Below are 22,751 nucleotides of genomic sequence, written 5' to 3'. Positions count from 1 at the left end.
CTGACCAGAGACTTGTCTCTTGGCAAATCAAGTTGCTCTTCCTGTAGCCTGGCTCAACTCAGGGCTGGGAAGAAGCTTCTGAAAATTGTGTAGCAGTTTAGTAAGTGTGTGTCTTTGAGATAAGACACAAAGGGTCTGATGGTCAAATCAGATTCATAAACTGAAGTTCAGAGCCAGTGTGAAGAGTATTAAGCCTTACCAATAGCTGCAAAATGCAAGTAGAGAGGTGAATGGAATATGGAGTAGGGGCCTTAGTGCAATTCTCCATGGCTCTGTACACACAAGGTTGAGGCGCAGCCCAGATATGTCACAAGGGGTCTTTACATGATACATGAGGGGCATCCCCCTCCAGAGGGAGCCATTTTGGTAATGAAAATCTCTACCTAATTCTGTGCTTGTTTTATAGTTTGGATAACCTTTCCCAGGGCACCACCCCATAAATGCAGAGGTTCCATGTTTGTTTACGACAGGCAGTCCTGGGCAGATAGGGCACATCTTGCTAAAAGCATTCCACAGATAAGAAGCTCAATGCTTGCCAGTATCATTAGGGTGTTTGCCAGGGGCTCTGTCACTAGCAGGATTATGAGGAAATTGGACCAGGTCATTTTCCTGTCTTGCCTGGAGTATCCCTGGGTGAAGGTAGAGAATGCTTTGCAGATTGACTGTTAACCCTTTTCTATCCACCCTTCTCCAACCCCTTTCTCCATGGGGTTGTTTTCTAGACCAAACTCTGGCTTTGGTTTCCTCTCTTCTTATTCTAACACAGACACACAGACACACACAGACACACACACACACACACAGATATAGATATATAGACACACAGACACACACAGATATAGACACTTACACACACACACACACACACACACAGAAACATATAGACACAGACTCACACAGGCAAAGACAGACACAAAGAGAAAGAGACATACACAGATGCAGGCACACACAGATACAAACACACACAGATATAGACGCACATAGAGGCACACACAGACACACACACAGATACACACACAGAAACACTGGTACATATAGACAGAGGCACACAGATGCATACAGACACACATACAGAGATATAGACATATAGACAGAAGTACACACAGACACACAGATATAGACACACATAGACACAGACACAGAGATATAGACACAGACACAGAGATATAGACACACATAGACACAGACACAGAGATATAGCTGCACATAGACACAGACACACAGATATAGATGCACATAGACACAGACACACAGATATAGACACCCAGATATGGACACACATAGACACAGACACCCAGATATAGACACATAGAGACACAGACGCACAGATATAGACACACATGGACACAGGCACACAGATATAGACACACAGATATAGACACACATGGACACAGGCACACAGATATAGGCATACAGATATAGACACACATGGACACAGGCACACAGATATTGACACACAGATATAGACACACATGGACACAGGCACACACAACCACACACAGATATAGACACACGTGGACACAGGCACACAGACAGATATAGACACACGTGGACACAGGCACACAGATATAGACACACATGGACACAGGCACACAGATATAGACACACTTTCCTTTATTTAGACTGCCTCTGGGTTGGTTTTTTACCCTTGAACCTCAGCTCTATGTCTTTCATTATTCACCACTGCCTTGATGTATTCCGGGTCGTGAGACACACCCATAACTAACCTTGCGGCCTTTCTGGATTCATTTCTCCTCCTCTGACTTCTCCGTGCAAGAGGACCCATGCTCACATGGTCCCAGAAACCTTAAACCCTGATCCTACCCCTTGGAGAATTTTACCCTAGGTGTGATTTTAATGCTGTCAACTGGACAACCTGGAGTTACCTGAGAAGAAGCCTCACTTGAGGAATTGCCTGTATCAGATTGGCCTGTGGTCATCTTTGGCTCTTCTGCTTATTTGCTCCCTGATATAGAACACACAGCCCACTGTGGGCAGTACTATCCCTTGGCAGATGGGCATGGACTGAATGAGAAAAGTGCAAAACAAGCCAGAGAAAAGTAAGCTAACAAGTAAGCTAACAAGCTTACTTTTCTAACATGTCTTCTTCCATGGCTCCTGCCTCTTCTTTTGCTTGTGTTCCTGCCCAGACTTCCCTCATTGATGGATTGTGATTAGAACATGTAAGTCGAATAAATCTTTTCCTTCCTAAGTCGTTTTTGCTCACGATATTCACCATAGCAACAAAAAAGCAAACGGGGACACTAGAGTAAGCTGGAGAGCCTCATCAGAACCGGTTTCCACATGTCTGACATGGTTGTAGCACCGGTGTCAACACACAGAGCTAAGGGGTTAATGAGACAATGCAGAGGAATGTCTATTCCAGGAGCTGCACACAGGAAGTGTTCAGATCCTTTTTCCTTCTCATTTCCTTCTAGGATCTACCTTTTCACCACCTCTTCCTCTGACCTTATCCACGACAACATCCTTGGAGCTGACCACCTGCCCTTGTCTGCGGCTCTCTCTGTCATCCCTTTATCCACCTGATCATGCCACTTCTTCTAGACAGTCTATAAAGTTCTCACAAGCAACCCCAGACACGCCAAGGGGCCTTTGGAGGCTGGGAGTGATCAGGTGTCTTCCTACCCCTAGGAACTCACACCTCAGCTGGTGGTTATTGATATATCATCCTCATCATGCCTCTGTCAATTCAGGTTTGGCAGATGCCTTACTCCCACTGCTTGCAAGATTCCTCCCTCCTTTCCACCCTCTGAACTTCTTCGGTGCTTGGTACCACTCCACACTTTCCAGCAAAGCCCCCTCATTGAGGCTTTCTGTGAGAGCCAGAAGCACGGGACCCCTTGCAGTTAACACAATGCCTAGTAGAAGGCAGGTCCAGGGAACAGTGATTCAAGGGTAAAAGGAAGTAGGGAATGAGAGGGAGGGGCCCCTGGAGTCTGGAGTGACTGCTGTGGGGGTGAGGAAGGAGTGGAGATTGGCAGTACTAGAGGTCTTGGCGGGATGAGATTATTACACTAAGGAGTTCTGTGGATTGGGAGAGCTGATGAGTTTGGTAGTGGACACCAGGGCTCAGCCTTTGAAAGAAGCAGATCTGCCACTTGGCAAGATGAAACCCCTTTCCTGCCTCTCTTCAGCCCCCCTGCCGAGGTCTCTGCATCCATGGAGCACAGTACACTCTCGACCTCTCCAGAGAGGTGGAGGGGTTTCCAGAAGCTTTCCCCTTCCAGCCTTGCCTTGTATCTTGTAGGAGGCAGAGATCCCACCTTAATTTGCTAATACTGCAAAGAACTGATGCAACACCCGTGGCTGCTGGTCAGTCTGGCCTGTTTCTCAGGGCTTGTCTCTGCCAGCCTCTTCTGTGGAGAGGGGAGGGTGTGGAATTCCTCCCTGCTGTCTGCAGTGAGCTTCTTGTTACCCTCAGTGGCTCACAGGGAAGAGGTTTTGACTACCAAGGAGCAGAGGGTATGGCAGTAACTTTCCTGTAGAATACTTGAGACAAGGCAGTTTATCCAAAAAGAGGTGTGCTGAGCTTATGAGCTCACTGCCTTGGAAGCTAGAGAGGTCAAGGCAGAGCAGAGTCATCTGGAGAGGACTCTTTGCCGCTCTGACTCATTGCAGAAGCCAAAGGGCAATAGAGAATGTGCAAGGAAAAGCTGGATACTCTGCAAAAAAACTCCTCTTGTGATAACAAGTCCCCTCTTGTGGTGACTGTGGTAGCTTCTTTATGAGCTCTCACAGCCAAACATCTCTTAAACTTCTTGTCACTTGCCAATAACCGTTATGTAGGGCATTAAACTCCAATAGGAGTTTTGGTGGGGACAGAGGATGTGCAGATCGTTGTACCTTCCTGTCTCTAATCTGACTTCTGCCATAATCTCTGATAAAGCAGGGCTTGGGACCTGCGGGGTGTGTGTGTGTGTGTGTGTGTGTGTGTGTGTGTGTATGTGTGTGTGTACGGCATAGCATGTATGTGAAGCTTAGAGGACAGAAACCTCAGATGTTGATCCTTTCACCTTGCGACAAGGTCTCTTGTTTGCCACTGTGTTCTGTGTAGCTGGCTCCCAGGGCTTCTCCCATCTCTGGCCTCTGCCTTCCATCTCACAGCAGGAGTGCTAGGATGATAGATGTGTGCTTCAGCATCCACCCTTTTCAGATAGGTTCTGGAGAGCCAACTCAAGCCCTCATGTTTGCACAGCCAGTGTTTCACCCACTGGGGCAGCCCTTCAGTGATGATCACAGCACTCACTGAGATGATTGTTCTGTTAGTGGTGTGGTGAAGGGTGTTAGAGAAGGGTGGAGAATGTGGAACCGGGCTCCGTGACTGGTTTCATCATTTTCACCAGCCTGCACATGGGCTGCGTGGGTGTACCCTGCCTTTGGAGGGCCAACCCCTTCCCTGTAGGGACGAGCTTTCTCTCCTCCTAGTCCTGCATCTTGCAAACTGCTGTTATGTGCCAACTATTGGTGGCTTTTCTTCCTACTGGTTCTGCAGAGGGGGAGGGCTGAGCCTGCTCTGAGGAGGCAGGGAGAAGGGAAGTCAGGGCTTCATGCTCGCTCCTGGCTGGGCTGATTTCTTCTCAGCCATCAGCAATCAAATCCGCATCACCACTGTGAGAATTAATTCCTCCTCAAGCTCCCCTTCAGAGAGGTGAGAAATTTGTAAGCCTCCCATTAGCATAATTGTGACCCCATTTCTTGTGAAATGACAGCCCTGGTTTGATTATGCTTAGAGAGCATCCCACCACACTGTCCTCGGCGGCATGATGAGAGAGTGCTTGAATTAGCTGACAAGTGAACAGTTTAAAGTCCACACCTCCTCTGTGATCCGTTGCCAGCACTCACAGGTCAGCCTAGCTCCGTGGGTCCAGAGGAAGTTCCACATTACATCAACAAAGCTGCTTATGTGTGCATTGAGAAGCATAAAATGTTCACAATTGGCAGGAAGGGAAGAGAGTTTAAAACTGGGGCCTGGGCTGGGTCGGGCCATCTGCTCCCTATGCTTTAGAGAAGTTCCCTAGTACCCAGTAGAAGCGGAGGGCTGTCTCTTTCGACCTGATGCCAGTTCACTCTAGGCTGCCATCCAGCACACCCTTAGAACACGTGTGGTGCACATCTTGGAATAACGTCCAATCAGGAAAAGGTTATGAATTTGCAATTCGAGTTAGTGTTTCCCTGTGGCTCTTCCAGACCTACTCAAAGCTCTCAGTTCCTCCCCTAGCAGCTGCTGCACCTCAAATTCGGCTACGCCCTCTGAAGCACGTGGCACATACTCCTGACTTAGGGCCTTTCTGTAAGAAGGCTGGGTCTGTCTTGCCCTCCAGTGAGGTAAGACCCAAGGGGCAGCCAAGTACACGTACATACGGCCACCCACTTTCAGGAGCAACTGCCAGCTGTCCAGCTGCTATATTTTGTCCATCTGCCTTACTTGCACCGTGACCTGTGCTAGGAGCCTTGGGTGGGGGCAGTGACCTTGCCTGTGGTAGAAAGAAGGACTCTAAATCAAGTGACCTGTTCTGTACAGGACTCTGGCCTTATGACTGGGGACATGTCATGGGCCAGGCAAGCTCAGGGCCTCAGCCATTTACAGGGTCACTGGAGCTCAATGGGGTGGTGTGGAGGGGGGCGGTGGTATTGAGCTTCAGTGCCTGTGTTTGTGTGCGTGCAGGAGAAGGTTGGAAAGGTTGCCTTTCATTTCTGCTCATTTCCTGTTTGGCTTCTTTATTCTCCTGGCTGACTGAGACAGGTGCTTGTGTGGAGTGGGGGAACACAGGTGGCTCCCAGGGAAGAAATAGACGGTGAAGGAGAAGGGTAGAGACAGAGCCCCCTAAAGATGGTCATGTCTTAATGCCTGGAACTTGTGCTATGTCGCTTTCTACAACAAGTAGGGCTTTGCAGTGGTGTTAAAGTGTCTTGTGTCAGCTGGCCCTGGATTATCTCTGGGGGGCCCATGAAGTCACAAGAGTCTCTAAAGCAGAGAAGTGGAAGAAGAGCCAGGGAGGGAGGGGGAGCAGTGAGGGGAAGCCGCTGAGTGATGATGCAGTGACTGGCTTAAAGATGGAGGAATGGAGCCTGGAGCCAAGGGATGCAGGCGGATTGCAGAAACTGCATTCCGAGTGCCGCAGAACAGAGCGTGGAGTTTCCAGAAAGTAGGCAGCCTCACAGGATCCTGATTTTAGCCCAGTGACGTGCACGGCAGACTTCTGATGTCTGCAGCTGGTGACAGTTTGCATTGTGTTCAGCCACTAAACCCGAGGTGCTTTGTTAGAGCGGCAATAGGAGATGAACATAGCGGTGGCATCTCGTGACCCTGGAAATCACACAGAGTCTTGGGGGCTCATGGCGCCTCAGGAGTCTGAGTGTGCTGACTGAGCACTTGGTCTTGGCATGTCAATCTAGCCAATGACCAGCAAATGTAATCTCTTAGAATGTCAATGCTTCCAGCTCCCTGTGATCTAGGGACGATCTCTCTTACCCCATGGGGCCAGTGCCGGGCTGCAGTGAGGGGTGTCCAGGTGACAGCTTCATAGACCAGGGGAGTGGTTTTTACTCTCACCCCTTGGACAGGTCCACACTTTACTTGCAGCCTTGACCCCCCACATCTGTCAAGGGTGGGGCACAACAATCCCCATCCCTCGAACTCTGAATTTGGGATAGGAGATCTTGGCAAAGGGCTGGAGGTGAACGGGCAGCTCTGGGTGTCTGGAACTCTGTTGACTGAGACAGGGGAGGGCAGCAGATGCTCTCTCCCATGCCTGCCAGCTTCTCCTGGCCCGCTGCAGGGATGCGGCATCTGTATAGCCGTCCTGGGATGTCCTTGTCTCTACTTACTTGGAGGGCTAGACTCAGGCATAGGCTGTTTTGCTGTAAATACCTTGAAATGCCCCATCTTCCCCGCCCCTCTAGGCTGACCTCCCCAGGCCCGGCTGCCAGCTATTGATTTCCCCTTTAAATATTACTGCAGCCCAGGAGCATGTATGGATTAATTGATGAGGCTAGGCTTGTACCTGCACACTTCATTAACAGCTGCTACTAATTAGTGCAGTAGTCATTAAGAGACTGACTGGGGTTTTGAGAATAATAGTTTTATTTTTTCCCCCATGATTCTAAAGCATACAATAAATTGGCGAGCGAAATGTTTTGGTTCCAGGTTGGTAGGGAAGGCACAGGGTGTCCAGCACTTGGAGTCTGCCCCAGGAACACAGCAGAAGCAACGAGCCAATGGTGGGACTGGAGAGACAGCCCTGAAGTCTTCTGGGCTACCATATATAGCTGCTGTGGTTGGGGCAGGACCCATTGTCAAGGTCACAGAGGTCTGGGAGGCAGAACTGTGGGTAGTGCCCTGCTCATCACATGGAGACTGCTGCATCTATTTGAATAACACTGTGTGACAGGTTTAACCAAGTATAAGACAGTGTCCTCCATCCGCTGGATGTGATGCCGAGGTGGGGCTGTCCCATTTCCCTTTCTAAGTTGGCTTCATCTTTGTCTACATCATCTACTCTCTCAAGGACAGTCCAAGCCCCCTTGCTTCTGAGAACCCGGCCTCTGTCTGCAGCATGCCTACCTTCAGAGGGGAAGGATTTAACAATAGACTCTCGGGGTTACTCAGGCTGATAAGGTTAGCCCTAAAATGAGTGTGTCGGGGCAACCTGTTAATTTTTTGGAGCTCCCTGTCACAAAGATTCCTGAAAGGTTCTGTGGGCCACTGAATGCGGAGGTCCCACAGGTGTAGGAAGTTTGTGTCTTGAATGGATGGAACAATCTTCAACAGAGGGTGGCCATTGTGCCCTGTGACACCTTAGGAAGGTTGTCTGTGAAGAATTATCTTCCTTTCTCAAGTGGGCCTGAATCACCTGCTGGGTGGCTTCACCGCAAAGGGATAACCATATGTTAATCCGTCCTCTGAGACTTTCTGCATGTTCACTGCCCTGTGTGCCCCAGTTCGTCTCATCTTTGACAGCCCTAGCAGGCAGGCATTTATTTTCGCTGTGATTCTGATTTTATAGAAATGCAAATGACTGCTCCAACTTGCTTTGGTCACAGCGCTGGGGAGTGGAGATGAGCCCAGAATCCATGCTCTTTACCTCAGAGCCCCTGAGTCTTTAGAAAGGAGCTACCTGGCTAAGAAACTCTGTTCCCAGCACTCATGTGCACAGCAGCCAGCTCCCCCAGGCCTCAGTGGATCAGACCAGGGTGGGTATTTGAAACAAAGACTGCCCACACCATATGATGTGGGTGGTATGATTCCATGGCACAGCTGGGCCAGTCTGCTTTCTGTTTAGAGAAAGCTAGGGAAGCCACTGAGTTCAGAGTGGGGACAGTATGACGTATCTAGATCTGACATAAGGCTGGGAACCCAGCAAATGGCTTGCTGTGAGTGACCAGGCGTTAACTGCAGAGAAAGGAGGACAGTAAGTTTTGCTGATGAAATGAGAGAGACCCTGCTTCTAATAGTACACCTCTGTCAACCTGCTGGGGGCGACCCCACAAAGCCCACTGCCCTGGCCTCTCCTGGGATTCTGTGAGGAAACACTTTGCATTGCTCCAGCCTCTCTCCTTGAGGCCCTCTCTTCCCTGCAAGCAAAGAAACTGATGTAAGCATTCCGTTCTCAGCTGCTGGGGAAATGCTAAGTTACAGGCGCTCATTCCCTCATCCGTTAAGCAGTTCTATTACACAAGGACAGTGGCCTTCAGTAAGCCAGTGGGACCGACAGGCAGGGCATTCTGGAAATGATGTCTAGCTGGGCATCTGTACCACCCAGGGTAAGGACAGAATGCTGGGTAACTCAGTGGCGTTGAACATCCAAGGTGCCTTCTGTTCTAGTCAGGTTCCTGTTGCTGACCAAAAGCAGCTTATAAAGGGAAGGGCATATTTAGCTTTCAGGTTACAGTTGGTCGTTGAGAAAGTCAATACAGGAATCTGGAAGCAAGAACTGAAGCGGAGGCCAGGGAGAAACATTGCTTACTGGCTTGTTCTCCCTGGCTTGCTCTATCTGCTTTCTTTCTTCTTCTTCTCCTTCATTTTTTAATAATTAATTTTTATTTTATGTGCATTGATGTTTTCCTTACATGAATTCTGTGTTAGGTTGTCAGATCCTCTGGAACTGGAGTTACAGACAGTTGTAAGCTGCCATGTGAACTCGGAAATAGAACCCAGGTCCTCTGAAAACCACTGAGCCATCTCTCTAGCTTCTAACCCTGCTTTCTTATACCACTCAGGACCACCTGCCCATGGGTGGCATCACCCTCAGTGCCTTGGGCCCTCCCACATCAATCACTAATCATATATGTCTATAGGCCAATCCAATGAATGTAATTGCTCAGTGAAGTTCCTTCATCCGGGTTACTCTGGTATGTGTCAAGTTGACAGCTAACCACCCGGCACACCTTTTTCTTCATAGAGCTGGAGCTGGTAGGGCAGCCCTGCATTCCTTCGTTTTGTGAACTGAGTCACCTGGGCTTGTCATGATGTTAGCATTCCAGCTGTTTGGCTCTGCCAGGGGTTGAAGAGAGCTTAGAAGAGGTAGAAATGAGGGACTGGTTTAGTGGTTAAGATTATGCTCTTCAGAGGACCAAAGCAGACAGAGTCAATATCCCTCATGGTCCTGTACTTCAGAGCACATGGTCCACCTAGATGCAAGGGAGCCTGGGAAATGTAGTCTTGATCTGAGGTTGGCAAAGGCTATCTATCAAAGATCAGATAGAAAATAGAATTTATTACTGATACTCAGCTCTGCCATGACAGCTTGGGAAGGAGCCTTTGGGAATATACAGATGAATAACTGTGACTGTCTTCTTATATCCCAGATGAAATTTTTCCAAGCAGTAACATATGTAAAAAGTCATTCTCAGTCCCTGAGCCAGCCAAAAAAATAGGCAGGGTCTGAAGCTGCATGACCATAGTGTGTAGACTCCTGGTCATGCTCTACAGGGTGACCTTAGTCTGGCCATATTTATCTCCTTAATACTCACTGTAAGGGTTGCTAAAAGAGAAGTTGCTGTTTTGTTTTTTTCTTCTTCAAACAGAAGTAGGGTGCCTCATGCATCCTTCTTTCTATAAAGAGAAAGGCAGAGTCCCTGGGTGGTAACTGCCATGCTCCAATTCCAAACTTATCACCAGTAGAGAAGAAGAAGCCACACCTCGGTGGGCTCAGATTTCAGAAGGTCAAGAAGAAAGTGTCTGCTCAGGACTTGAAAGTCTTTAACAACGTCACATAATAACCTGGCAGGTGGTCTCAGCATGGGTTAGGACACTGGTGGGCAATGTCAGCAGACAGGTGGAGGCCGCCTGCGGACTCATGTCTAGTCCTCCACACTGGGACACCTACAGTCACCCGAGCAGAGTGCTCTAGTTCCCAGTGCTGGTTCTGGCAGGAGCTACACAGGAAGTGGCTTTGAACTGGACAGTTGACACTTTTTAATAATTGAAAGGAGACTTCTGCAAAGAGAAATGAGGTGAGGGAATCATCAGAAAGGAGGAAGATGCCATGATCGGTAAGTGTTCTCTCTTCCCTTCCCCATCAATCGGCAGCCTGTGGGATAAGCACTCACAGAGCAAAGCCAGTATCAGTTATCGAGAGAAATAGAATCATTCCGTGTTTGTACATCACTCAGCTTGTGCTGTCAATCAACCCCACAACATGTATTTTTAGCATCAGCTGCCAGTTATTCATCTGTGCTTCAGAATAATCAGAACCAAAGATAGCAAATTCACCTACGTGTGTAGACTTGGAGTCGGGGCCGTGTTGCTTTGAGTTCCGTTTCTGTCTGGTCCTGTGGGATGTCTGCAAGGCCTCTGGCCTCTCATGTGTTACACAGTGAATGAAGAAGGCTGTGGTTCATGCTTATAGAGGGACCCCCACTTTGCAGCACTGTTCAAGGGGTACAGGAGGATATCTTCCCTCTTGGTCTTGAGCTCTTCACATGGGATACGGATAGATTTGATATTATGTCAGGTTCTGACTGACGTTTTTCCTAAACTTCTGAGAAGAAGTTGGCCTTCTGAGGTGCTTTCTTAAAGGAAGGCTAAAAGGAAGGAAATAATGGCCTCACTGGGAAGTTCCTGCTCTTTGAACATCCCAACCTTTCAAGACAAGGCTGCCTCCTCTCCAGTGTCTTCCTAGGTTTCTCTAGGCAGACACCATCTCTCCCCTTTTGGGAGGACTCATGTTTCTACATGACCTCAAACCCAGCCTTTTCACTCTACTTGGTGCTTGCTTGTAGACCGCCTCGGCAGGTCAGCTAGTCTAGGGATTGTAACCTGCCTGGCTGGTCAGTTATTCCAGGGTCCCAGAGAGGCGCTACCTGAAAGACATGGGCGGGAGACAGGAAGGAGGCCAAGCATAGTTCTTGTCAAAGCCTCCGTTTATTAGCGTCATGGTTGTGGCTTATATAGCCCCTGGATGAGGAATTTGGGTTGGGATGGGGGCAGAGGCAGGAAGGAATCTTGCGGCAAACGTCCAAGCCGGTCACGAGGTTGTTGGCCAGAAGGTTACGATCGGTCAGGTCATGATTCCTCAGTCAGGAAGTCACGAGTTGACACACCTAGTTCTCTAGATAGTTCCGTTAACAGGTAGCTCTCTGTTAACAGATAACTGGGTGTGGGGTGGGTTCTGCCAATAAAACAGTTCTAAATACCGTTAGGGTGTGGGGCTCTCTGCAAACTCCCCAGGGCAATGGTTCCTGCAATAATTTTGGGGGGAAATGGCTCCTGACACTTGCTGAATGTAGACTTCCTATAGCTATTCTGGAAACCTTGACCCTCACCCTCACCTGGATGCTACCCTGAGCCCTGGGAATGGGTCTCACACATATGAATACAGACACAAACACACCCCCACTCCCTGCCAAATTGTCAATACTGTCTTCATTTACCATTCCCTGAATCCAAGGTCTCATCACTGACCTGAGGACACACTCACTTGTTCAACTTTGCCCTGGACACAGGCGTCTGCTCTCCACTTCTCCCCTATTCTAAATGTATGGTCTATCAATCTCTGTTTCAAAACCAGCTGGTAAAACCAACCTGTTGGGCAAAGGAACCCAAAACATTCATATATTCTAGCTAGGAAGCTCACTCAATATTTGTGTTTTCTTGGGCCCTGGCAGGACATAGAGAGGAAATTATCAAATGAGTCTGAGCCTATGCAGACATTCTTTGGAGACCCTCCCCCTCATGCCCACTAGGTGTGTGATACAGACACACTCTCATTACTGTTTCAATGATGTGCCAATGACTTTCCTGAGGGAGTGGCTTTATGAGTCTGAGCCTATGCAGACATTCTTTGGAGACCCTCTCCCTCATGCCTACTAGGTGTGTGATACAGACATACTCCCATTACTGTTTCAATGATGTGTCAATGTCTTTCCTGAGGGAGTGGCTTTATCACAGACTTGTGGTAAAGTGTGTACTGTGAGCGAAGATGTCCTGTTGGCTTCATTGACTCCTGACAAGTGTGAGGTGTGCTGGAATGTGACATCAGTGGATCCATCCATTCATTTGTCTACGCTCTATTCATTCGGCCTACAAGGTCTACTTACCAGGTCCTGGAATTCGAAGGTGATCGAAACAGAAGATTCCAAAATCGTTGAAGCTGACAACTCAGCAGAAGCAAATAATCTCAAAAGGCTTAGGGTTGATGAACCTGAGGCTGGAAGTATGGACTGTAAAGTCTCCAGACAGTAGTGGGGTGTGGGGGCAATGCAGGACAGGGAGTTCAGAATGCTACCAACAGAGATGAAGACATAGTTCAGAGGCTAAGAGCACAGATTGCTCCTGCAGAAAACCCGAGTTCAGTTCCCAGCACCTATACTGGGAGGCTTACATTCCAGCCCCAGGGAGATCCAATGCCACAGCTCCCCACAGGTACCTGTATTCACATGCATGTATTCACACATAGACACATATGTATTTACATAATTAAAAAAACAAATCTTTAAAAAGTTCTCTGTAAAAGGAATACAGGTGTTAAAGAGATGGATGAGAGAGGTACAGTGGATAAAGCTCAAGAGCCCAGGGACTGAGACACGGAAGTAGGTAGTCTGGGAGAGGTAGAGGCGGGACTCCAGTATGGTGACAGAGTTTGGTTTTGGCTTGGGGACAAAGGAGGCCTCCAAGCCTACTCCTGGTATCTGCACAAGGTGTATGTGGGTTCATTTAGAATGATCCCTTCTGCCACTGTGTCCAGGGTATATGGATGAGTAGAAGATGGGGGGCAGGGGAGGACTGTGGTCCCTCCAGGAAGATGTGAAGATGGGATGGGTACAGTGGGCAGGGAGATGTAAGGTGGGAGCTAAGGGGAACCTGCACATGAGAGACAGATGACACCAGGTCATTCCCGGTTCCCTTTGGAGCAGTTGGGTAGATGATGACCTCTTTCTTTAGGGTTGAGAACAAGGAAGAACAGACTTTGGAAAAGGATACATCTGATTGTCTGGGGGACCTTGAGTTCACCTGGGTTTAGAGAGAGTTCTTGGGTAATGATAAAAGTAGGTTCCTGTTAGAATCAGGTGGAGACAAGGTCCCTGCCACAAACATATTCCCTAGAGTAGAAAGAGCCTGGAAATTTGCCATAGGGTCTGGGAAACTCTTTCTACATTCCATGGCTTCTGCTGCAGAAATGAGGGGCAGGCAATTCTACACTTATTCTGATCTTCCCAGTCTTTGCCTCTTGCAATAGCTTAGCAGGTTCCCAGGCTATCATCCTGGGATGTTGGTCCTGGAGTGTTGGTCTGGTTGTCTCTAGGTACTTTGGATTTTCCAGTGCCACCTTCTAAGAGAGGCCCTGCCTAGTAGCTCTAAAACCACATTGCCTGCAGCAGCATCCCCAATCCTGGCTAGCAATTATTCAGTGCCCGGTTTTCTCTGGAGGCCCTGTAGGTAATTCCTTTATGAGCTGCTTCCTAAGGACAAGACAAGGTCTGTCGGCCAGATCTGCACTTTTGCTCTCCGCAGCACCCTTTGCTCGGCTGTAGTCAGCTCTGAACTCAGTGTATACACTAGCTTCATTTTGGCAACTTCCCTTCCTTCTCTCCATCTGTCCGATGGGCAGCCTACTCCACAGCTATCTAAACTGCAGACTTTATCACACGGTTTTCTTGCCTGCCACTCTTCACTGAAGGCCTTGAAGAAAAACTCCAAATGCTTAATTACATTTGCAGACACCTCTGAAGTCTCTCCCTGGCTTTCTAGTTTCTTCCATCACTCTGCCTTTCATTCTTCCTGGACCAGACACATGGACCCCTGACCTCTCATTTGGGCAGATCCATCTTGCTACCTGGGACACATTGACACTCTGTAAAGACTTAGGAAACTAATGCATAATGAATTCAGCAGAGCAAGGAGAGAAAGCAAGCAGATCTGTTTCCAGTTCCCTCAAGGGGAAGCCAGGTGGCACACCCTGATTCCACACCAGGCCTCCCTCTCAAGCCCAAACATTTCCTGCTTATAGCATTTGATGCCTGAGACTCTACCTGGTCCCTTGAACTGCCTCTAGGGTCCCAGCTCTCCCAGTCAGCCTTAATTAATTGTAAAATTGATTAAGCAGCCCCCTTTGTCAGGCTGGGCTGGTGTTTGTTTGTATTTTCATACTATTACCCTTTTATATTTCTCCGGGCGCCTTCAGCTCTCTACTGACACCTTTTATTGGGGAAATGTTAATTTAAAAGTCATCTATAATGCAGGTGTCACAAATCAAAGCTGGTCGGTAATGAGTCGCTCTTATGTCGTATAAAAACAATTAATTAAAAGCCTTTCTGAGAGAGCCTCACCAGCAGATTTATATTTCCCAGTGTCTCCCCCCTCAACTTCCCTTTCTAAGGACCCTCCTTGCATCCATCTGCCTCCTGGAGGGATGGATTTCTCTCACCTCTGTCCAGGAAACCGAATCTCAGCTCGGGATTTTGGGGGAGGCTCCAGGTGTTGTCCAGGTGAACCTCCCCACCTGCCACAGCACACAGAGACTGACTTGGTTATGGCCACATGGCAATGAAGTGACAGTGTGGGCCCCTGAGCAGCTCAGGGCTTGTTTCTCTTGTCCCTGCCGTTATCTCTGCTGTCTTTCCAGACAAGGCTCAGTGAAGATGGACACAGGAGCACTTTCTCAATGGTCCAATGGACAGTCTCGCTTCCTCCTCCTTGTTAATCAGCCCAACATTTGGGCTCTGGCTTCCTCGGAACTTTGTAACTTGGGGTTCATCATTTCTTCTTGATTTGGGCTCAGTTTTTCTCTCCATAAAATAGGTACACTGGTTTAGAGCATGAAGTGCAATCTAGTGTCCTCTGAGTCCCGAGGAGACCTGGTGGGAACTGAAGGGGAGGAATGCCCCAGGTCTGCAAGGAATAGACTGGACTGTACAGAGGGAGGCAGGTCTCATGGAGTTGTTTGCAGAACTTTGCAATTCAGCTGTTGAGGTTGCAAGGCTGGCAAGGGCGCTTGGTCAATTCATCCCCAGGCCTTAGAGCCCCTCCTCACCTCACCCCTGTTCTCCTTTGTGACTCAGGGAATAGCCCAAGGGCTCTGTTTTCAGGGTATAGTTCAGTTAAGCTTGTGAGATCCCATGAAGCAAAATGGAAAAGAGAGGGTCAGGGAATCAGAGGGACTCAGGGCACCACCCCAGTCTCTGTCTTTTCCTTCCTCTAGCAGTGCTCACAGCTCCTGAGACACACTGAACTTGCAGGTCTGCTTCTATTGGTTCTGGGCCCTGTTAATGCCACTTCCCTGCCTCCCCTGGGACTTGAGCTGGTACTGAGCCAAGGGTTGTCTTTGCAGTCTTCCAGTCTTTGCTCCATCAATCCCTGTGTTAAATTCCCTGCTTAAAATACCCAGAGTGGATTATGAGTCCTGATTGGAACCTGACTGATATAATGTCTGTGTTCTTATCAGTACAACCATTTGGTCCAGTGAAGGGCAAACACTTGTCTGTAATGTAGGTTTCATGGAGGATGGAGAGTATGTGTTGGCTCATGGCTGCTCACAGAACAAGCTGAATTTCAAGGTCATAGGTACTCTTGTCCAGGATTGGTCTGGGAAATCAGACAGCATTGCCTCCGAGCTGTAGAAGTTTCTAGTCTTCAGAGTGAATGTATTCTTCAGGGTGTCTAAATGCTGGCCTCTTGGCCTCTCCTGAGAGGCTGCCTTCATTCTTGGCGTTACTGGAGCATCTTCATCGGTGAAGATCCCTCTGTCTCTGGTAGGCAGCTACTGCTGCCTACAGGGTAACGCTGCTCCTGGACAGTTCTGGCAGACTCTTAGCAGGCAGGGATTTGTCCCTTCCACCGGCCTTCTCCTTCCTCTTCCAAGCCCAGGCCACAGGGAGGGAGTGTCTACCACATGGACTGCAGTGTAGGGGGCCGCCCGGAGGAGTAAACCCAGGTTTGGAACCCCGAGTGTCAACCTCCTGGAACAGGCCTCGTTCCCTTCTAATACTGTGTAATTTGGAGATATCTGACTCTAAATGAGAGAAGCCAAGCTGTGTGGCCAGGGTCCAGAACCCTCTGGGTGGAGCCCCTCCTGTCCCAGCCCACGTGGCTCAGTGTGGCCTCTCTCCTGCCCATCTCCCCCTCCCCGAGTAGGGCTGTGAAGTGTCTAATCCAGGCTTTTATCTGGCATCCACAATTAGAATGTCAAGATTGAGTAATCTGCCTTTATCTCCCGGATGACAGCCATGTAGAAACTTCAAAAGAAACAGTTTTGCTGGCATCTAACAGCTTTTGTTAATTACTATATCCCAAAGAAAATGAAATAAAGGAGGAAGAAAAATGATATTTCTCTGTGACAACTTTGTAAAAATATCAGTGACGAAGCGGTGCTGGTTTAAGGGCTTTAACTATTCATGTGGCTGAAAGCTGGCTTGGGCTCAGGAGATGGAGGATGTATGTACACATGCGTGCACATGCATGCATTTGAGAACACGAACACCACACACACACACACATACACACACCCTTTACCCATTATACAAGCCCTTCACAGACTGCAGCCAGAGATACAGTCTTCTTTCCTTCTCTGTATCCTTAGGAATCCCTCCAGGTCCTTTTGGTGCTGACTCTGTCCTGGGGACACAGACACACAGTGGATTCCTTCAAGGGCATCAGGGAAGAAACACAGACAGAAGTCTGCTTTCCATTATCACCTGTGACATGGCAGTGATGTATACAGTGTGTGCCCATGAGTTGCACAGGTGAGGGAGAGAGGGAGGCAGAATAGAGAAGACTTGGGGGCCAGACTCAGTGGGCTAGAATGCAGGGCCATCATCTGGCAACCGTGCATATTGAGGAAGTCACCCCCTCTCTGTGATGCACTTTCTTGAGCATTCCTCAGGTGCTGCTGTTATGGAGATGCTTTTGAAGTAGTAAATTCTGTTGGTGGTATTGGCCTTGCACTCTCTGGAAGGCTTCATGGAGGTCCTGGGTTTGGGGCCCTTAATGGGTAAAAGAGAAGGAACACAGTTGATAAGAAGAGAGAATTCCACTTGCAAAAGCTTGGAGACATGGGAGGTGGACAGGGGGATTTGTCCCCAAGAGTAGCAGGCTCTGGTGTGATATGTCAGAAGAAGTGGGGGATGATTAGTGCGACCCACTTTGATAGTAATAGTAATAGTTAGAGATGCTATTCTGGGGCAACACATGGGGTCCCCCCAGAGCTGGACTGCTACAGGCCTGGTGTGTTGAGCTTCACCTCACCTGGAGGAGAGTGGGGAGAAGCAGGGATGGGCGCTGGAGATGACTCAGGCCAGTGGCAGGTGGCACAGAGTATGGATTTGGGGGTCAGGGAAATGGAACTGGTGGTCTTGCCTATCCTAAGGGTGGAATCCAATATGAGAAATCTCGGGTAGTGACTAAGATGCCTAGTTGTTACAATGAAGAGTTCCCAGGAGCAGGGACTAGAATTCTGCTCTTTATCATTATCCCCAGAACAGGCATCTTCAACCACGCAGCTCAGAGCCTCTTAGAACCCTTTGCACAGAAACAGAAAAGCCTGAGTTGCTCAGAGCCATTGAAGAACCCAGGAGTGCTGCCTCTTGTGGTTGTGGAGGGAATGGCCAACACAGCCACCAGTAGGTACCGTCTCACAGCTTGCCCCTCCTTTGTGCCCTTTGAAAGGAAGCTCACTGATCTGGTGGGGCACTATTGTGATCCAAAGAACCCTCAGGATATTGGTGACAAATAGGGCTTTTCAGGCAGAGCAGAACAGAGGTATCTGCTGCAGAAGTAGAGTCAAGGAAACCCAGCTTCAGATGGCATCTTGCAGGGCCTCTTTGACAGAGAAGGACATACCATGCTGTAGGGGTGTGGACCCATGCACCCCAACCCTTTCTGTGCCTCTGGGCAACCGCAGCGTCGACAAGCCTCTCTCCAGGGTGCTGATTCCAGGATTTCAGAGCCTTGTGTCCCCAAGGCTGCCACCAGCATCTTCCCCTCGCCCCACTGAGCCCCCTTACCAGAGAGACCCTGTGCGAGACATCAGGGAGGGAGCAGGGGCTGCCTCTTTCCCCTCCTCAATTAACCCTGTTGAGCCTGAGGAGAGCAGGGAAGCGGAGCGGAGGCTCTGGTCTGATCACAGTCAGGTCGGGAGCCTCCCTGGCCCCCCTCCCTCCCCATAGTCGTTAGTCTCCGGCTGCAGGTGGAGTGACGGCCGGCTCGCAGCTCTTGAAAGAGCCTTTGTTTTATCGCCCTCGGTTCGGATGCTTCAGAGCACGAGCAGGCCATATTTTAATCTCAGGTCTTTGCAAACAAAATCGTTAAAAGCAGATGGCTGTGGAGACTGTCATGAATATTAATAGATATTGAAAAAAAAGGACCCTTAATCTTTTCATAAATCTTCCCGTGGAGGTGGGGGACAACTCAGAGATGAGGGTGGCAGGGTAGGTGCAGGTACCCAGCCCTTCCCATCCAGGCACCAGCCTAAGGGTAGCTGCTATCAGCCCACTGCAGGGCACAGAGGTGGGGTTTAAGCAGCGGGCCTGAGGGTGCTGTTGCCATCTCTGTCCTCCCTTCTATTCCTCTTCTGGCTGAGCCCAGGACCAAGCCGCTCCTTGTCACTCTGTCCTGCTGAGGCCAGTTGTGGCTGGGCCCTGCTCTTCAGGTGTTCCTTCCCCCTTGCTACCTCAGTGCCTGAGATGGTCACGTCCCTCTCACATATCAGGAAATAGTCCCAGAACATGGAAGGGCTTGCTCAAGGCTACCTGGTTCCTAAGTGGAAAAGGAGGAATTTGAACCCAGATCTGCTTGGCCCTCTGTGCTGAATCTTGGAGCCAGGTCATTCATCACCTGTTTACCTGCCCTTGTGTCAAGCATTTTCCCATGCTATTTCATTCCTTTGGCTTATGCATTTAACGGTGGGAATATCTCCGGGAGAAGTGACCTGCTGAGTGGCTGAGTCACCCGTCTGTACCCAGCTGCCCTTGTGCTGAAGACTTAGCCAGTCCTAGCAATTCCAGTAAGCATTCTGTTCTATGGAGTTGGTCTCCATTTGGGAAAAATGCTTCTGATGGAACAATCCTTTGAGGTAGACAAGATGGGGAGGGAGTGGGGGAGTCCAAGGAGTCCAAAGACAGAGAATCATAGGAAGCACCCATTGGGAGACACTGTTCACCTGGTAGGCAACATGTGGTGGCAGGAGGAAGTGGATACCCGGGGGTGGGGGTAGGGCAGAGAGCAGACCTGAGTCAGGGGAGACATGAAGGCCTGGACAGGGTGGCAACAGGCAACATGGTTGCTCACAGGACCAATGACATTGATCCCAACAAGTGGCCTGCTTGGCTCTGAGATGCAAATCTCATTTAATCAGTCTTTCTCCTCATTCCCTTCCCCTCCCACCCTCCCTCCTTCTCTCCCTCCTGTCTCTCTGCCACTTGCAGTGAATATAAGCAGCATGATTCTTGCACTGAACAAATAAAAAGCAAACTCGTGAGACAGACACATGCAGAAGCATCCGGGGGAAACAGGAGCAGCTGAGAGATGGTCAAAGGGATCCTTTTACATTTTTAATAGTGCAATGTGTATTTCCTTTTGTATGGGGGTATACATGTAGGGGTGAAGGGTCAACTTTGTGGAATTAGTCCTCTCCTTCTACCTTTACGTGGCTTCCAGGCATTGAGTTTAGGTTACCAGCCTTACATGGCAAAGGGCTTTACCCTTCTGAGTCATCTCAAGGGTCCAAAACCCTTGTAGAAGGGGGCTTCCTTGTTCTCTCAAACCAGTTCAAACAAAGCTTAAGACAATAGGGTCTGGCCCTTGTATGTAGCAGGTGAGGGTCAAAGATTAGGGCAAGTAGAAACCAGTCTGAAGGAGGAATTTTCACAGATGCCTGTTCCTCCTCAGTGTGGCCTCTCTCCTCTCTGACTCCTCCTGCAGCAAATCTCTCTCCCCTCCCCTTCCCTTGGTTTAGTCCTGCACACACTTGCTGTCAGCATAGGACACACTCTCTCTGGCTGGGCCTCTGCCCTCAAGGGAAGGTTGAAGCAATTCTTTTTCTTTCTTTTTTCTTTTTTTGGTTTTTTGAGACAGGGTTTCACTGTAGTTTTAGAGCCTGTCCTGGAACTAGCTCTTGTAGACCAGGCTGGCCTCAAACTTATAAAGATCTGCCGGCCTCTCCCGAGTGCTGGGATTAAAGGCGTGTGCCACCACCGCCCGGCTGGTTGAAACAAATCTTAAAGATGGAGAAGAGTGGGGTGGGAGCAGCCAGGAGGGGCCTTCTCCTTGTGATTCTCTGTCTACAGGTTTTGTGTACAGGCTTTTCACAGAGACCAGGTTTGAGGGGAAACTCAGAAACTGAAGAACGTGGTCATTCAAGCCTCTTTCTATCATTGCTGTTTGGAATGCAGCAAATTCCTAGAGCTTGACTACAATGAGGCAAGGACTTCGCACATTTCAACAAATATACCTTAGTCTACTGTGTAATTTAAGGTATCGTTTCATTCAGGTGCCATTCAAATGTGTGCAAAACGCTTGCATATGCCATAGCTATTAATGAAATCATTACATACAAACAGCCACACTTTATCAAGTCATTCATTAAAGGTAAATTAATGAGGGGACAGCATTAAAATATTTTGCAATCATTATTAGGTCCAGCCTAACCCACTTTTATAAATATTCATCAACAAAAACGTGCCTCAAGAACTCACCCAGTAAATTAAATTCTCGTCTTGAAGTGTTTTGCTTCTATTAATGGCATCGGCCGTGGTAGTTTCTTTGATTTGTTTTCCGGAACTTTGGGATATATTGTACAGAAATAATGACAAACTGAGTAATCGCTGATAATTAGGCCAAACCTATTATTCCCGTGGTATTTACATTTTGATTACTATCCCCCACCCCCCACCCCAGAGGCAACTTCTCAAATCCATTCTAATGCAAGACAAAATAGTAAGGGAGACTTCCAGGGCTGGAAGAAAGCTAAGAAATTCACCTGCTGTTTGAATCTCTAGCAGCAACTCTGCTAAACACATGTCAGAGTACAGGGACCCCACTTCCATGCCTTTCTTAGGCTCCTGTGATCTCCGTCTCCAGCTCTACACTGCACGGGCTAGATCTCCACACACCCTGAGCTCCAGTACTGGCACAGAGGGAAAACACCTCCCAGCATAGGGAAAGCGGCTGTGCTCTTACTGTGCGCTTGTCTTCCCCAACGCCTTCCACCTACAAGCTAATATTTCCAGGGCACTGTGAACTCCCTCAATGATGTGAACTTCAGGTCTCCCTACCTTCTCTTTCCTGCCTTTCTACTGTGGGCCTAGGTGATTCGAACTCTCCCTAGCCTTTCACCTCTGTTTTCACTGCCTTCTGTCTCCCTTTGCACCTTAACCCATATAATCTCGTGTCGGTATATAGACTATCATATGAACTCTGAACCTGTACACAAATTTCTTCATCTACAGTTTTCTTTCTTTCTTTATCTGTCCGATGAACTCCTATTGAGCCTACAGAACCCTTACTTTGGAGAGAATCGAGCATACCTTCCTCTTGAACTACTCTGCTCTTTGTAAGTGCATGGTGTCTGCCGACGTGGTGAAATGGGGCCCAGGAAGTTTCCTAGTTTGCTTTCTGTCTCTGTGATATTTAGCTTACAGTTATTAAACCAAGTTATTTAACTTAAGCATTATTTAGCTTACAGTCCATTATTGAGGGAAGCTAGGACAGGATCTTGGAACAGAACACACAGAGGAATGCTGCTTGTTGGCTTCTCCTGTGGATCAGCTGCCTTCCTTCAGCAACTTAGGACCAACCATCCAGGAATGGTTCTGCCCACAGAGAGCTGGGCCCTTCTGCATCAACCACTAGCCAAGAATATGCTTCTCTCCACATACACGCATGCACACACACACACACACACACACACGCACGCACGCACGCACGCATGCATGAATGCACGTACACATGCACATACATACACACATGCACGTACACACAATGCATACATGTACACGCGCATGTATGTACACACACATGCATGTATGTACACACATGCACACATACACACAAGCACCCACACATGCACATGCACACACACACACACAGAGGCCAATTTGGTGGCAGCAATCCTCAGCTGAGATTCCCTCTTCCCAGATGTGTATAAGTTTGTCTCAAGTTAACAAATCAAGAGGGGTATCACAAAATTTGGAGGTTCCCCAGGGTTGCTAGGTTAGACAGTTTCCTGGCTACTACCATACAAATCCGAGGATTCCAAGTCCAGCCTATGCCCCCCTTCCTTGGACATCAAATCCCA

The sequence above is a fragment of the Chionomys nivalis genome, chromosome 5 (genome assembly GCF_950005125.1).
Source record: "Chionomys nivalis chromosome 5, mChiNiv1.1, whole genome shotgun sequence".
Lineage (NCBI taxonomy): Eukaryota > Metazoa > Chordata > Mammalia > Rodentia > Cricetidae > Chionomys > Chionomys nivalis.
Note: the sequence above shows the minus strand (reverse complement) of the source record.